A 15,802-nucleotide genomic window follows, 5' to 3' on the forward strand; every position below is an offset into this window, starting at 1 on the left:
TGCCAATGCTCCACAACCAGCCGGGGCCCAGGGGAAGCACCACGCGGCTGAGCCCACATCATCGATATGAGGACCCCGGACAAAAGTGTCCCCGACACGTGCAGCCCCGAGAGGCGGATGTTTCTCGGGCACGTGTGGGAGTCATGGAGCGGGGCTGGCCTGTGGTCTGAGCTCTGTGTGGTCCACAAGTAGCCCACGGGAACAGGCCCTGCGGGGCACCCCCTCACCCCTCAAGGACAGCCCTATGGACACCACAGACCCCCCAGCCGTGGTACGTCCAGCTGGGGTGAGGAGGGGGTCGGGAGGGCTGACCCCTAGAGGACTTGTCCCTGCGTCCTGGAGCCTGTTCTGTGTTTGCAGAGGACCCGGGGGTCCCCACTTGCAGGGTCTGTCCCTGGAGAAGGAGCTCCCGGCACCAGAGGCCGCGCAGGTGCCCGCTGGGGTCGATCACGTGTGCACCGCGCACGGCTGCCTTTGTGCGGCAGACGTGAGGAGAAGCTTCGCGAGACCTAGTGGCCGACCGAACCCCACGTCCTGACCTTCTGCCCCGAAAGAAAGGTCTGGGGTCGAGGCAGCGTTTGCCACGAGAGGGCGATTCCCAGGGTGCGGGAGCCCACGCGTATGCGGGCAGCTCTGTGCCCGGTGCTGCCTGGCTTCACCCCTGCTGAGCCCCTCACCCCGCACTGGCCAATGGCAGCGCTGGGCCTCTGTCCCCCTGAGCCGGGGCCACCTGCTCCCAGGGCCCATCCACGTGGCCAGTGGCACGTGGCCTGGCCACGGAAGCCTGCGCAAGAGAGCGGGTTGGTAGGAAGGCCGCCATCATTACTCGCTGAAGGGTCTCTTATTCTGTTGGTTTTTGTCTAGATTTACTTCACTTTCTTTTTTCTGTGCGTGTTTTCCCCTCCCATCCCCTCAGCAATGCTCAACCGACTGAGCCACCCAAGCGCCCCGAGATTAATTTTTTTAAAATCAAAGTGATTAAAACCTGAAGAGTAAGTGAACATGTTTATTTTCTCTCAAAGTGAAGAAATATTCTCTAAGCATATCACAAAGACAGAAACTATAAGGATTAAGAACTAAATTAAGATTTCAGGGGCGCCCGGGGGGCCTCTCTGCCTTCGGCACAGGTCATGATCTCGGGGTCCTGGGATTGAGTCCTGCGTCGGGCTCCCTGCTTGGTGGAGAGTCTGCTCCTCCCTCTCTCTTCTCCCCCTGCTCGTGCACACACTCTCTCTGTCAAATAAATAAATGAAATATTTAAAAAAAATAAAAATCTTTAAAATGAAAGAATTAAATTTGTTTTTTATAACAAAAAACGTTCGTGAACAAACCAGAATGGCAAACGACTTGGGGGAGGGCAGGCATTTCGGTTTCTAGGACACGTAATATGGTGACGTAGGCAACGCTTCCAACTACAAAGAGAGGGTTCAGGTGACCAAGACACCAGTCCCTCCCGTGGCGACCCTGCCAGATGCCTCTGTCCCACGCTGGCCGCCAGCTTCCCCGCACCTCTTTTGCGGCCTGCGCCGGGGCTTGGCTGGCCGGCGGCCTCCGTGGGGGGAGCTGGGGCCATCGCCTTGTCCGTCTCGGGACAGGACCGGAGCAGGTGGCTGAGGATTCCCCTCCCGGGCCACGCTCTCTGTCCGTGTCACTTGATGGCTCCCCGGGCCGGTCCTGGGACCACCTTCCAAATAAACTGCTTACACGCAAATCCTTGACTTGGATCTGGTTCTGAGAGAATCAGACCAGGACGTAGCCCCAGTCAAAGTGGGGAAATGTCCACAAAAACAGAAACACAAATGGTCCAAAAACAGAAACACAAATGGTCCATCTGTGGGAGAGGTTTGGGACTCCGAGAAGCCCACCTTCCCATGGCAGCGGGAGCCCGTGCGCCTGTCATTCCCGCGCGTGGTCTGGGCCACACACGGCCGCCATGAGACACGGGCGCATTTGCCACAGCAAGGCCACGTCCGTGGTCTTCCAGGAGGTAGCGAGGTCACTGCAAGCAGAACCACGTGCGGACAAGCGGACAAGACAGTCAAAGCGAACACAAAGGAAAGCGGGAAAACTTGGAGGCCCAGCAACAGCGGACTGGAATCATCGATGGTTTCCGCGGGAAACACCACGTCGCCGTTAGCAGCGACGCGGTTTCCTATATACCCACAGAAGGATGTCCCGATTTCCTAAGTGAGGAGTGTGGGTGGGAAGCAGTGTGTGGGGTAGGGACCTACCTCAACCCCGACGGGTGGGAGTTTGGCTCAGGAAGGCATCGGGGACCGCGCAGGGCGAGCGTCCAACTCCTGTTGCTGGGAACCGCTGTGGTTTATGTGATTTTGTCTGCCTGCCTGGGACTTCTCACTTTCCCGTAATGAGTTTGCATAAGTTATGTGATTTGAGAAAAGCTGGTGCTTGCTTCTGCCAGAGGAGAGCTCCTCGCGGCCGCTGAGCGCCGGGCAGTGCCAGGGGCACAGGTGTCTCTGCCCCGGCCCACTGACTGCTGAGCCACGAGCCCCCGCCCGGCAGACACGTGCCCCAGGCGCCCCACTCCCGCTGGCCCAGGCATGGGCTGCTCTTGCCAGGGTCACCATGCCCTTGGGCGAGGGTCATCTCTCTGCTTGCCGTGAAGGGCCCTGACTGGCCAGGCTGGGACCCTTGGAGCGGAGAGGCGGGTCTGTCCAGGGGAACCGCGGTGAGCGTGGGGAGGGGCCCTGTGGGAATTGGGGTTTGGGACCTACAGGAGGGCCTGGGTACCCCACCCCAGGGGAAGGGCCTGCTCCGGGGCTTTGAGCAGGTACAGCCCCTCGTCCTCGCATGGCCTGCTCCTGCTTGTCCCTGGAGGACAGGCCACTGCCCGGAGGTGTGGCACTGAGCCCTGACCTCCGCCTGCCTCTTCCAGCCTGGGAGCCCCAGGAGGGGGAAGCTCCAGACAGCAGGGTCAGGACCCCTCGGCCAGGGTCAGGCTCGGGGTAGAGGGGCTCAGGGAAGAGGGGAAGACACTGGGGACATGGCCTGGACAAACAGGGGGCCAACTGGACCGGCGGGCAGCCTGCGCCCAGGACAGCCCCAGCACACATGCAGCCTCCTGCGGCCGAAGCCCAGCCCAGCCAGTGAGCGTCCTCCCCAGGCCTTCAACGGAGCCGAGAGGAGAGAACTCTCACCCCTGGGATTGCCCACCCGAGGGCTCGGCCCTGGGACGAGGCCAGCACAAACCTGGGGCCCCGGGGAGTCTGCAAGGTGGGCGGCAAACTGAAAGCCCTGGGAGGGCCCTGCTGAGCAGGTCACCTGTGGTATCCTTGCCTGTGACAGCTCTGCCCAGATTTCTCAGGTTGGGGGTGGGGGGCTCCAAGACCTCCGTGCAGCACTGGACCGCAGAGTAGCGGGGAGACCGCTGGAGGCAAGAGCTCCCTTCGGCTCACTCACCGCTCAGCAGAGTCGGCCCCACACCCCCCCCCACCGCCCGATCGTGGGGCCTTCTGTCTCCTTGTCTTGGCTGACGGCACGAGGTCATTCATGACTCACTAGGCCATCTCGGGAACAGAATGGCCGAGGGGAGCACCTGTCTCTGCCAAGTGGGACTAGGGGCCAGGCCACCCAGACTCTGAGGTGTGGGCGGCGACAAGAACACCCCCTTGAGCAGACAGAAAGGGACACTTTCCAAAGCAAAGCTGGCCCTGCCCAGCACACACCACGGGACACGCCTTTCCTGTTCTCACGCAGCAGAGGCTGAGAGCACTGCTCCAGGAGCACCATGGATCCCCCAGTCCTGCTCTGGGCATGCAGGGCTCATCTGCAGGCAGCCGGAGGCGTCCCTGCCTTCCCTCCCCCACCCTGGGTCCAGGCAGGGGAGCCCTCCTAGCTCACACATGGAGGACTTCTATTTCTGGCCAACAGAGACTTGGTTCCCTGCCCGTCACTCCCTCTGGAAGCAGAAGCGCTGAATAAAACATGAACAGTGTTTCCTCAGACACTTGAACGTGCAGGTGAGGAATGAGCCCTGCGAGCCGGGTCCTGGGGTGTGGGCGGGAACCGGGCCCGAACCGGAGTCTGGCCTGGAGGCCCACATGGAGGAGGAGGACACAGCCCTGGGCCGCACTAGAGGTGCGGCAGGAGATCTGGCCCACACTGGACCCCTAATCTCCATATAAATACAGGCCACGACAGCACCCCGACCCTGCCACGCAGGGCGCTGCCGGTCTCTGATGTCGGCCCTCTCTGGAGATCTGTGGCTGCCGGCCGACCTGCCTGACCCTCACCCCACAGTCACACTCCCCGAGGGACCCGAAGCCCAGAGTTTTGACTGGAGTGCTTTCAGGCAGGCAGTGACTGTGGGAAAAACCCGAGTTCAGCCTGACCTCAAGGGGCTCCCACGGATGCACAGTCCAAGACCCGTGAAATCATGGCAAGTAATCTCACGCTGAAAAGGCCACAAGGCACCACGTGTGAGCCACAGAGCGTGGCTCGCAGATACTCCCGTGGTGGGATTTTCAGGGCAGAATATCTGATAATTAAATAAGTAAAAAGGGGTTTGAATAAGGAGCATGTGACTGTGAAAACCTGGTCAAGCCACATTGAAAACAACCAAATAGAATTTCTAAAAGCGAAATACACAAGTGGAGCTGAAAACCCACGGATTAGAAAATGAGGAGTGTTAGAATACAGTCACGACCGGGTCGACTCCTCGACAGACGTAGTTAGAAAGAGAGCCAGAGAAGTGGAAGGCGGTCGGCAGGAATCCTCTCTGATCGGCAGAAACTAAAGCGTGGAACATGTGAAGGGCGCACGATAACACAGGGCCACACGGAGCGGGAAGCCCTGTTAGGACCCCAGCACGTCGGCCAGGCGAGTTACCGACCCAGGATCCAGTCGTGAGGACGTTGTCAGGGACAGAGCACACCCTCTGTTCAGAGACAGCGAGAAGGGGGTGGAAAGAAAACGGGAATGGAGACAAGTGTTGAGCACAGAACAAACACGCGTGGGGATCAATGACTTGGGGGTGACTGGCCGGACGGACAAGCCTCTGTTGTCCGACCGGGAGGCAGAATGGGGCGTCACAAACAACTTTATGCCCATCTGCCTGAAAACCTGGGTGAAGTGCATGCAATTCTAGAAAAATAAGACTTATCAAAAGCAGGTCAAGAAGAAATAACTTGAATAATCCAATGAACAAATTAGATTACATCAGCAGGTAAAAACCTTTCAAAGGCTTTTACCAGCGTTTAAGAAAGAATTAAGAAACTGGTTACAGAGTATATAACAAGGTTTTTTAAGAAGTCTGTGTCATCTACCCAAGCTTCTGGACACTGAAGTGCATGGGACACATGTCGGTCGGCTTCAGGCGTGCGCGGTGACCCGGTGAGTCTGTGTCGCCCAGCTCCTAGCCTGTCTTCGTGGTGAACTCTTGCACGTGTTCCCTTTAAGACGAGTGTCGGGGAGAGATGCCCGCTGCCTCCATCCTAGACCATGTCATACCTGTCCAGGAAAGGTCACAGGAAAGACTGGAAAAGAAATGAACAGTAGCTCCAACACAGAGAATTTTCATTTTCTTACCTAAATGTAGGCATCCCAGGGCTGGGACTGAGACCCCACCGCCCCCCTTAGCCTGCTGCAGAAGTCATCCTCCAGACTTGGTTGCTAACTCAGTGCCCAAGAGAGCTGCCTGAGTGCCAGCCCCTGTATCTGCATTCCAGCCATCCTGAGAAAGGTACGTGTCTGTTCTCTGGACGTTTCTTGAGAGGCACCCGATTATTTCTGCTTCGTTTCTCTGGCCAGAGTATGTGGTCAGACCTTGACTCCGGATGGCCATGAGGCCAGAACACGTGGAGAGTGGGCCCAGGGCCTCAGGCTGAGGGGAGAGCCCGAGCCGGGGGCACCCGGTGGCCCAGGCTGAGACTCGAGGCGGTCCCCTGCAGCAGGAGCCACCCCCCACCGTCCACAGCCTGCCCAGGCTCCAGCCCCCTGGGAGGCGGGAGAGGAAGCCAGGGCAGCCGTCACCCACTCGGAGCGGGGTGCAGGACCCTGGCCGGGATGCGGGACGCTGTGTGACCTTGCTCATCTCAGGGTCACCTGCAGAGGAGGCTCTTGGCACAGCTGTTTGCCGCCCAGATCCGTGTATTGGCAGGAGGGCGTTCAGCAGTTTTGCAGAGCACGGTTATGTTTTGTCATAATTTCAGCAAGTGTATTTTTAGCTCGAGGACTCAGGAGCAAGCTGACGGTGCGTCCTCAGAAGCCGAGAGGTGCCGTCAGGGCCCAGGCACCGGCCACAGCCCCCACACTGTCCAGACAGCATCCCGCAGGGAGCCTGAGCCCCAAGGTCTCAGGGGTCACTCACATGCGCTCAGGAGTGTTGGAACCCCGTCATGCTGGGGACCGAGCCTGTGCGGGGCATCAGCAGAGAGGAGCGGAGATGCCATGGGGTGGCGGGGAGGGGGAGCTCGGGGCCTGGGGGACACGGTTGAGCAGGGAGGACTGGGCCCCAAGCAGGTCACCAGGCCGTCTTCTGGGAGGAGGGGTGGTTGCTGGGAGGGGCAGGACAGCACGAGTTCATCTGGCCTGAACCCTTGCCTGGGAGCTTGGAGGTGGAGGTAGAAGGGGCAGGTGGGGGGAGCAGGGGAAGGACTGGGAGCTGCTCTGGGCTCGGTCACAGCTTCTCGGTCCCCAGCTGCAGCAGGAAGGACCCAGATTAGCAGAACCCCACTGAGATCTCCAAGAAGGGAGGAGCTGGGAGGATGGGGCCAGCATGACCCACAGGCAGGGTGTGGGGCGGGGGGGCTCTCAGCAGGACTGCGAGCACGGGTCCGAGTGTCCTGCGGATGGCGTCTGCGGGGGCTGAGGGCCGCGAACATCCAGCTCAGGGAGGCCGTGCTGGGGACTGGGCAGTGAAGACCACGGGCCCACTGGCGCTCTCCAGGGCAGGGCTGTCCCCACCCGCGGCTGCCTGAGAGGGGACAAGGCACCACCAGCCTGAGAGGGAAGCAGGGTCGGACCGAAGGCTCAAAGCCCCGAGTGTTAGGATAAGACCCGCGGCGCAGCAGGTCGGTCACACGGCTTGCACGCGAGTGTGACAGGTGGGAGGGCAGAACACGCCCACCAGTGCAGGACACATCCTCTGCCCCAGCCCCCTGTGGCCCAGCCCTCAGCCCCCCGGGAGACCCCTTCCTTGCACTTGTGGGTGGACGAGACCGGAGCCCACGGAGGTCCATAGCTGGCCGTCCGGGTGTCCAGGACTGTGGGTCTCAGCGGGCAGGTGCACCAGGATCCCCTCGTGCCCTTTCCTCTCCAGGGTGTCCTGCCCCGGGGGGACCGCCTGCACAAGGGGATGGGGCCTGTCTGGGGCCTCTGTTGATGTCCCCCTCCGTTAAGGACAGCTTGACACGCAGTGTCTTCCTGGGGAAGGGTCCTCTGGCTGGCTGTATGGGGTGGGTGGGGCCCTGACCCCGTTGCCCTGTGCCCCCGCTGCCTCCTTCCTATAGGCTGTGCGCTCCTAAGCCCGCCAGGTGCCTTCATGGCCCTGAACCCCTGAGCTGGGGTGCACACGCTCAGAGTCTGGGCTGAGGAGTGGAGCTCCCTGGGGCTTGGGGCTTCGGCCACTCGAACCCGGGACTCGCCCTCCCCAAGCAGGAAGTCCCTGGCCGGGCGCCATAGGCTGTCTTCTCTGAGCCCGGCGGGGGTGGGGTGCCGGGGACCCTGACCGCTGGCCTCACCATGGGCCTGCGGTCTTTACCGCCCTCCCCACAGGCCCCCCTCACACCGCTGTTCCTACAGGGACGCCGCTCAGTGGTCTCAGGGCCCCCCAAGGGGATCCAAGCTCACCTCGGGACCCCCACCTCAACCATAGCAGCAAAGATCCTGTTTCCGCATGCTCGGGCTCCTGGCGTGAGGACGCTGCCGTGTCTTTTGGGGGGCCACCGTTCGGCCCGCCGTGGGGGTGTGGTGGGGCTGGTGCGTCCGTAGGGGGGAAGCAGCGGGGTTTCCTCCGGTGGCTGCGGCTTGCCGCTCCTGCTCCCCTCAACAAGCCTGGAGCCCAAGGGGCGCAGCCCGTGTTCATGGAGCCCCTGTGGCCTCCCCGGGCCCCTCCCCCACCTTCCATCAGAACCCACTGCCGCTGGGGACCTCGTCGCTGACCCTTGACCTCAGAGAGCTCCATCCCCCTGGCCGGTCTGGGGTGGACAGAAGAGGCCTTCCCCATCACCGAGGGGCAGCGCGGGGCCTCTGACCCCCAAGTAGGCTGCAGGTCGGGCGGGCGCCGACTTCCCGGCGTTGGGGCTTCCACTGAAGACAGAGCCCATGTGCGACAGCTGGGCCCAGGCGTCCTGGCCCCCCACATGCTCCCGATGAGGCTGGACTGGGGATGGCCTCTGAGGTAGGGCTCAGCTCTCACCCCCCAGTGCGAGCCCCGCGTTCGAGTGTGTGCCAGGAGGGGAGCCCGCCGCCGCCCCCTGTGCCCTGGGACCCCACGCGCGTCATGAGTGTAACGAGAGCCACGTGTGAGCTCTGGGAACGGGGAACTCGCGAGCCGCGCAAAGGCCGTGTCCAGGCGTCCCGGCAACACTGACGACCGTGGGCTTCTGCGGGGTCGGCAGCCGGGGCCCACATGAAATGGTGGAGGACAGAGCAGACTCGGAGGGAAAAGTTCCGTGTAGCATAAAACACACTTGCCGGTTCAGCACACGACTCGTGGTCTCTGTGTGTTGCCGGTAGGGGTAGGGGAGCCCCCACACTCGGATACTGGCCAAGCGGCTTTGGCATTACACCCAGTGTTCCCCGAAAGTGCTGCGTGTCTTTATCCCCCCAAATGTTCATTTCCTGCTTCCCAGAACAGCACAAACGTCTAGGGTTTTGGTATTTGAATTGCCAGATCTTCTCACGCACCAGGGAGCACCTGCGTCCCTGGGACCCTGAGGAGTGTGGTTCTGAGGGTTCTCCCAGGGGTGCTGCTGTGGACCCGCGGCCCCGCCGAGCAGTGGGTCTGCGTCCCGGGACCCGGGGTCACGTGCGCCGTCCTGTCCAGCAGCCGTGGGGCTGCCGTGCACGGAGTGGGGGGACAGAGGGGAGGGGAGGGGAGGCGGGGAGGAACCCGCAGGCCCCCCGTGCTCCTTCTGTGGTTGTTAGGAAGGGCGCTCCCTGTAGAAAATGTGGGAAATCCACGGAGATAGATAAAGAAGTCACACACTCTCACCAGACTTTATTTTTCTCCTGGGGCCGAGCCTTCCGGGGAGTCAGCCCACCACGTACACACCGTCACGCGAACACAGTCCCAGTGCACTGATGTTTCTGTCTCAGAGTCGGGTCCCACCCAGGCGGGAGCCCCTGCGCTGCTTGGGCTGGAGCCAGCGGCCCTGGGGTCAGAGGCCCAGGGAGAGGAGGGGACAGGAGAAGAGCTGTTTCCGCGGACTCGTAGGATGCAGGACACCTAACAGGTGGGAGTCCTTGAGTGTCCTCCAAACTCTGCAAAAACTCCTCAGAGGACCAGGACAGGAGCCCCCGACCAGGGCCCCCCATCTCATGTTTATGGGCCCCCTTGCAGCTCAGGGGTCAGGGGCTGGAGTCAGGGTCTCAGGGGTCAATGCTGGACATTGGGGGCTCCATCGTGCTGCTGGAGTTGGTGGAGGGGATAGGAAATGAAGGCCACAGTGGGACAGGTGGGGCCCCATCTGGGGTCTTGGCCCCTGGTCTGCCCTGGACCTGGCGGCCACCCTTCGCTGCAGGACAGGCTCCTGGCGGGAGGACCGAGACGCGTCTGAACTCACTTGTTGGAAGAACTTGGAGTCTGCAGGAAGGAGGGGCTGGAGAGGCGGGAGGCAGGAGGCAGACACCTGGGCCTCCCAGGGGTCCCCTCTGCGAGATAGCCCGGCTGGCCTGTCCCCGTCCTCCGCGCCTGCTGGTGGGGGTTCCTCAGGCCCTCCGGGGGCCCCCACCCCCCGGCTCGCAGGGCGCTTGGTCACCCCAGCCCCCAGCCTGGCCGGAGCGGGAGATGAGAAGCAGAAATCCTTCCTTTGTTAATCATTTTCCATTGAAACCTCGCTTTGGCCTGGAAAGTAGGCTGAGGCCTGGCGAGCTAGGGGGGTGCCTGGACCCTCACACGGGCTGCGCGGGGCCGCCGGCTGGCAGCGTCTCTCCTCTGACTCACACGAGTATTTATAGCGGAAGAGCCGAGCGCCAAGGCCCAGCTCTCGCAGGGGAGTCGGGGGCGCGGATGTTGGCGCCTGTCTGTCCCCTTGGCCTGGTCGGGGTCTTGGTGGCCGGCAGACGAGGACGGGTGTGCAGCTTCCACCGCGCGTCCCAGACTCCGCACTCTTGCCCGAGGCCGTCCCAAGAGGCGCCCACCCACAAGGAGGCAGACTGGGCTCCGTCACGGTGCCGCCTGTGCGAGGCCAGGACGCGGGGTGCCCCGTGTCTGCACCTGTGGCACCGCTGGAGCGTCCACGCCTCCCGTCTCCAGGAACCTGGAGCAGGAGCTGAGCCCCCGGCCCTAGCTCGTGTCACCCTGTGCCTTCCCGCCGCCCACCCCACCTCCCCGGCCCCCACGGACCAGTACAACCCCAGGCTGCTCTGTCTGCGGGACAGCGGGTCTCAGCACCCCTGCAAGGGGCCCTGATGCGGTGGGGACGAAAGGAAGCTGCCTGGCCCCCTGCTGGGACTGCGGCCCCCTCGCGAGGCCGCCCCCACCCTGCCCTGCCCCCCAGACCACCTTGTGCTCTTGTCCTTCCTGTTCCAAACAACGTCCAGCGTGGCCTGTCTCAGATGCCCGAGACCCCCATGAAATGCCTCTTATGTGTCCAGGAGCCCTGGCCCCACCCAAAAAAAGTCCCAAGGGGAGAGTCAATAGCAGAAACCGAAGCACAAAGAAAGGGCTACGGTGCCCGGTTCTTGGGGGATCCGCGAGCGGGCGCGGCCGGGAGGACGGTGGGGGCTGCCCCGTGGGCTCTTGTGACCTGCAGAGTGAGGACAGGAGACTTCCGCGGACGTGGGGAGAAGTCCCGGGCCTGTTTGTGACCCCCCGACGTGCCTGTCACCTGCTCTGTCCCCGGCTCCGTCCCTCCGGCCACAAGCGTCCCTTAACGTCTGTTGGTCCTGGGGGTTCCCTAACTCGGCAAGTTCCTGGTTTGTTTTTGGGGGTTCCCAAGCCGCCGTTGCTACCTTCACTGTGTCTGAGGCCCAGAAACCCATCTTTTCCCCCCAGGACGCTGGCCCACCCCGGGCAGCTCCAGCCCCTGCCGTGGGCCCTCCCGCAGCAGACACCATGTCCCTTCAGAGCCCAGCCCCTGGGTCCTCGAGGGGCCAGAGCAGAGGACGGGGTCCCCTGTGCCCAGACCGGCCCCTCCTTCCTCTGAGGACCGGGTGGTTTCCCAGGGCCCTGGTGCGGGAGCACGGATGGCAGACCCGTGAGGCCCTGCCGCGGGCTGGTCTGGCCACGGGGGGCCCCGAGCCCCCTGGGCAGAGGGCAGGAGGGCAGCGGCTGCCCAGATCACCGTCTGTGTCTGCAGGTGGTGGTCGAGGCCAGCCCTGCCCCTCTGCGGGGTGACCGCCCTGCCGTACCTCCTGGGCCAGGGAAGGGGGCTGTGGGTGGGACCGCGTGGGACCCGCCCCCGCCCCACCTCCTCCCTCCTCACCCCTGCTGGGGCCTCCACCAACTGCCTCTGTATCCCTGTGTGGGGGGCGTCATGGAGGGGGTCAAGCTCCCTGTACGTGTATTCTAGAAACTCTGATTTCTCCCGTGGGACAGCACCCCGGCTCCCACGTGACTCTCTGTGATGGCAGCGGCTGGGGGAGCGGAGGGAGGGGCACGGCGGAGGCGGTGTCTGCAAGCCCGCGGCGGGCCCCGGGCCCTGTTCTCCACACTCCCACCACCAGGCTTGCGGGCACCATGGCTCTGGGCAGGACCGCCCGAGTGTGAGGCGCGGGGCGGCCGCCTGGGCCCCGGGGCTGGGAGTCGGGTCAAGCCCAGGCCTGCCCGACGCCCGAGCTGAAAGGCCCCCCCTGGCCGACGCTGAGGACCGTCTCGGTGCGGAAGCGCGTGTGGAGGGGAGAGGCAGAGTTTACCAGAGGTCGCGGCCGCGCCCGGCCGGTCCCCGCACGTCTGCCTGGGAGCACAGTGATTTATTTTCCTGTCTGAACTGTGCTTTGCAGTGGGATTTGCAGCCGCGGAAGTTCTTGGCCAGGACATTTGTGTCTTAGGAAATGTTGGGCTGCACTTTTATTTTTAGCGTCAGGAATGTGATGCTTGATATTATTTGGGTTTTTAAGATGGGCCAACTTTAAGATGAGAACTATGTCCCTTAACCCCGTGCCAATCCCGGAACACTCCTAAGTCTAAGAGAGGGCCGGGGCCCCACACGGACAACACAAGCCGTCTTGTGCTCTGTCCCTGCAGGGACATTCTCGCCAAGGGTCCCTGGTGTGCCGGACCCCTGTGTCACTGTCCCAGGCTCCCAGGGTCAGGAAAACAAGTCTCCAGGCTGGAGGACAGGGGCCTCTCTGGGAGTGGTGACCCCCTCCCCCCGCAGGGCGATGGGCTGCAGGCCTAGGAAGGCGGCCCGCCCGGGCGGATGGCTGAGCCCACAGCACGCAGGCTCCTTCCGGCCCTCGAGTTTTCCGGGGGTGCACGGCCTGCTTCTCAGGGGCACCTCCCGCTCGTGGCTCAGTTACTGCCCAGGAGAAGGCTGGTTTTGACAGCCTGAGCGGGAGCTTTCTAGACCCCGTGCCGGGGTTCCCTGTTGTGACATGGCTGCTGAGCCCTCAGGTCACGTCCAGACCCCACGTTCAGCGCTTCTCCCGCGCTCCGTCTGGAGGCCCGGCCCAGCCCACCTCTGGGCTTGCCCCCTTCATGGCCCCTGTGTCCATGGTGGTCACTTCTGAGCACAGCACGTGGGGGAGACATGGCCCTCGATGTGGAGACCTTGGTCTACATCCTGGTTCCACACCAGCGACTGTCCAGGCAAGTCACACGGTCACCGTAGTCTCAACTCCTGCTGCGAAGGGAACGGGTTCCCTAGGACGAGCTCAGGAAATGCAGCGGCCCCCGGCCTAGGCCTCCCTCCCGCCCCTTCCTCCTGCCCCGACAGGCCCTGCTAAGTCTGCCCGCAAACGCTCTGGTCTGGAGCCGGGGTGCTTGGCACTAGAAGGCGCCTTCCTTGACTCAGCCCGCGTCAGGGGCCCCAGGAGGCATGGGACCCTTACCCCATCAGGCCTGCCCACAGCCTGGGTGCCGCTCCCAGCCCAACCCCTGCTGCTTCCCCCTCCTGCTGGCTCCTCGGGGCTGCAAGGCTAGAAAGTGCTCCTGGGAAAACCCGTTCCCAGCAGCAAGGGCGTCTGGGGTCTCCCTGCCTTTCCACATCCTGAGACCCTAAGGTTTAGGACCGAAGGGACAGCCTGCTCAGAGATGAGCCTGTAGGTGGGGCCGTGGTCCAGTGGCAGGACCCAGGCCAGTCCTGGCAGAGAGTGGAGTGTGGCCGTTGGCCCCTGGTCCCAGGCAGGTGGCTCGGCCTTTCTCCCCAGTTGGGGGTGGGGTGCGCCGCATCCGGGCTACGTATCTCTGCGGGCTTGGGGCCCGCTCATCTCTTTGACATTCAAAATCCAGTGCCTGTGTGTCTGGGCATTTGCTTCTACAACAGCTTTGCTTCTTCCCCATTTCAGAGGGATTGGGGAAAGTTTAAAGGCTTCTCCAAGATCAGGTGGAGTGTGCTGGGCCCTTCTGGCTCACGGGGGCAGCCGACCCTTGGTGAAGCCCCGGGAGAGCAGCATGGCCCTGGCTGCCTGTCCCTGGGGGAAGGGGGACCCAGTGCTGGCCAGGGAGGGGCTTCCCAGGCCCCAGCCCTGCGGAAACCAAGGCCGCTCTGTGACCTGGTGTCCCCGTCCACCACCAGGACCATTGTCCCTGCCAGGACACCACTGTCCTCTCTGAGCCCCCAGACCCAGCACACAGGAGGGGCTCGTAAATGTTGATGAGCAGGTGAACACGAAGCTCCCATGTGGCCCGTGGGGGGCCGGCACCGCCAGGCAGAATCCCATCCCATGGAGGGTGGTCCCCAGGCTGCCGCTTGGACGGGCAGGAGCCGTGGGGGCTCGCGTGCCCCGGGCATGGGATGGTTTTAAAGGTGCTGGACGCGCTCGTCTCTGTTTGCAACATGCTGTCAAGCGCGCACGTCGGGGGCCGGCGGGGCCTCCTGTGTCGTGTGCACCTTGATTGTTTTGTTTCCTGAGGATTTTACTTATTTGAGAGAAAGAGCGAGAGAGAGAGCACAAGCAGGGGAGCAGCAGGCAGAGGGGAAGCAGGCTCCCCGCTGAGCAGGGAGCCCGATGCGGGGCTCGGTCCCAGGACCCTGAGACCACGACCTGACGCTTAACCGACCAAGCCCCCTGGCACCCCCGTTCAGGGCTCGTAGGATGCTCTTTAACCAGCCGGTGCACTTGGGCGGTGCGACTAGGCGTTGAGGGTCCCTCTCTCCTTTCTAGTTCTCTGGGGTTTCCACATTTTCTATAACATTTTCATAATTTAGAAAACAAATTTTTTAAATGTCTGGAGTAATTCTGAAAACTAAGCCTCTGTGCCGCCTGCCTTGCTCCGGGAGGGTCTCCGGCGCTCTGGGCGACAGGGGACCGGCTCGGGGCGCCCTGCAGCCGGTCCCACCCACTGTGGGTCCAAAGTCACACCAGGCCCCGCCCGCCGCCCTGCCCCCTGCTCCAGCCGGGCCCACCTTGGGCACCTCCCGTCCCGCCCCAGCGCTGCGTCTGCTCCCAAGAGCCCTGGTGTCTTGGGGCCGGAGCGGGCGTCAGAGACCACTGGGACGCAGGTCGTCCATGTTCCTGGGCCGCGTCGAGGGCCACTGCGGGAAGCTCTCAGACGATCTGTGCTTCCCCTCATGAGGAGCCTCCCCCACCATGGCCGTGGACGCTGTCCGGGCTCCCGGGAGAGGGGCCGGTGGGGACGCTGCGGCCGGGGAGCTCCGGGTCCATTGGGGCCGAGCGCCCGAGCAGGTGTCCATGTGCCCCGGGACCCACAGAGCATCCCCACCGGCCTGAGTGGTCCACACGCTGCGCCATCTCCTGAGGCCGTGAGGCTCCGAGTAGTGCCGTCCCCATGGGATTGCGGCCGTTTTCTGTTCCTGTTTTACAGAATGTCTTTAAGATGCATGAAAGTCACGTGGTCCCACGCAAGACTGCACAGGCCAGGACTCAGGAAGCCTCGTCCCACTGCCAGTGCTACTCGGTCTCCTCGGTGTCCTGGGAGCACAGAGCCACTGCCCTCTGGGACGGCCCCGTCCTTCTGGGAGGTGGCCTTCTGCGGACGCGAGCACCAGCTCAGGGAGAACAGACCTAGGGACAGGAGTCAGCAGCCTCGTCGGATCTGCTGGGACGTGATGCAGCCACCGGAGCTGCCACAGGCTCTGTGCAGCCAGTGCTGACCCCAAACGGACCTGGACAGAGGACCCCAGAAGGCCACCTTGAGCCAGAGCCCAGGTGGGCCCTGCGACCTCACCCAGGGGTGTGTGGGTGCCTGCTGTCGTGGAGGCTGCTTCTCCTCTCACTCATGGAGGCTGCCTGGCGTGCCCACACCAGGCGATTCAGGGGACTTCTGGTGGCCTGTGATTGCTCCCTGGGGACAGAGGTCATCCCAAATGTCTTGTCCCCTCACTCACTCCTTCCCTCCTTCCCCATGGCCTGTCCCTCCTCCCAACACTCTCCATAAATGACGAGCTTCTGTGTTTCGCAGTCGCCCCTTCCTAACCCCTCTGGTCCTCAAGTCGCAGCCTTCGCTTACTTGGGTCACTCAACAGCTGCCTATAAAGCATGCACGGGACGGGGC

The sequence above is a fragment of the Enhydra lutris genome, unplaced genomic scaffold (genome assembly GCF_002288905.1).
Source record: "Enhydra lutris kenyoni isolate GAN:26980312 unplaced genomic scaffold, ASM228890v2 scaffoldscaffold43, whole genome shotgun sequence".
Lineage (NCBI taxonomy): Eukaryota > Metazoa > Chordata > Mammalia > Carnivora > Mustelidae > Enhydra > Enhydra lutris.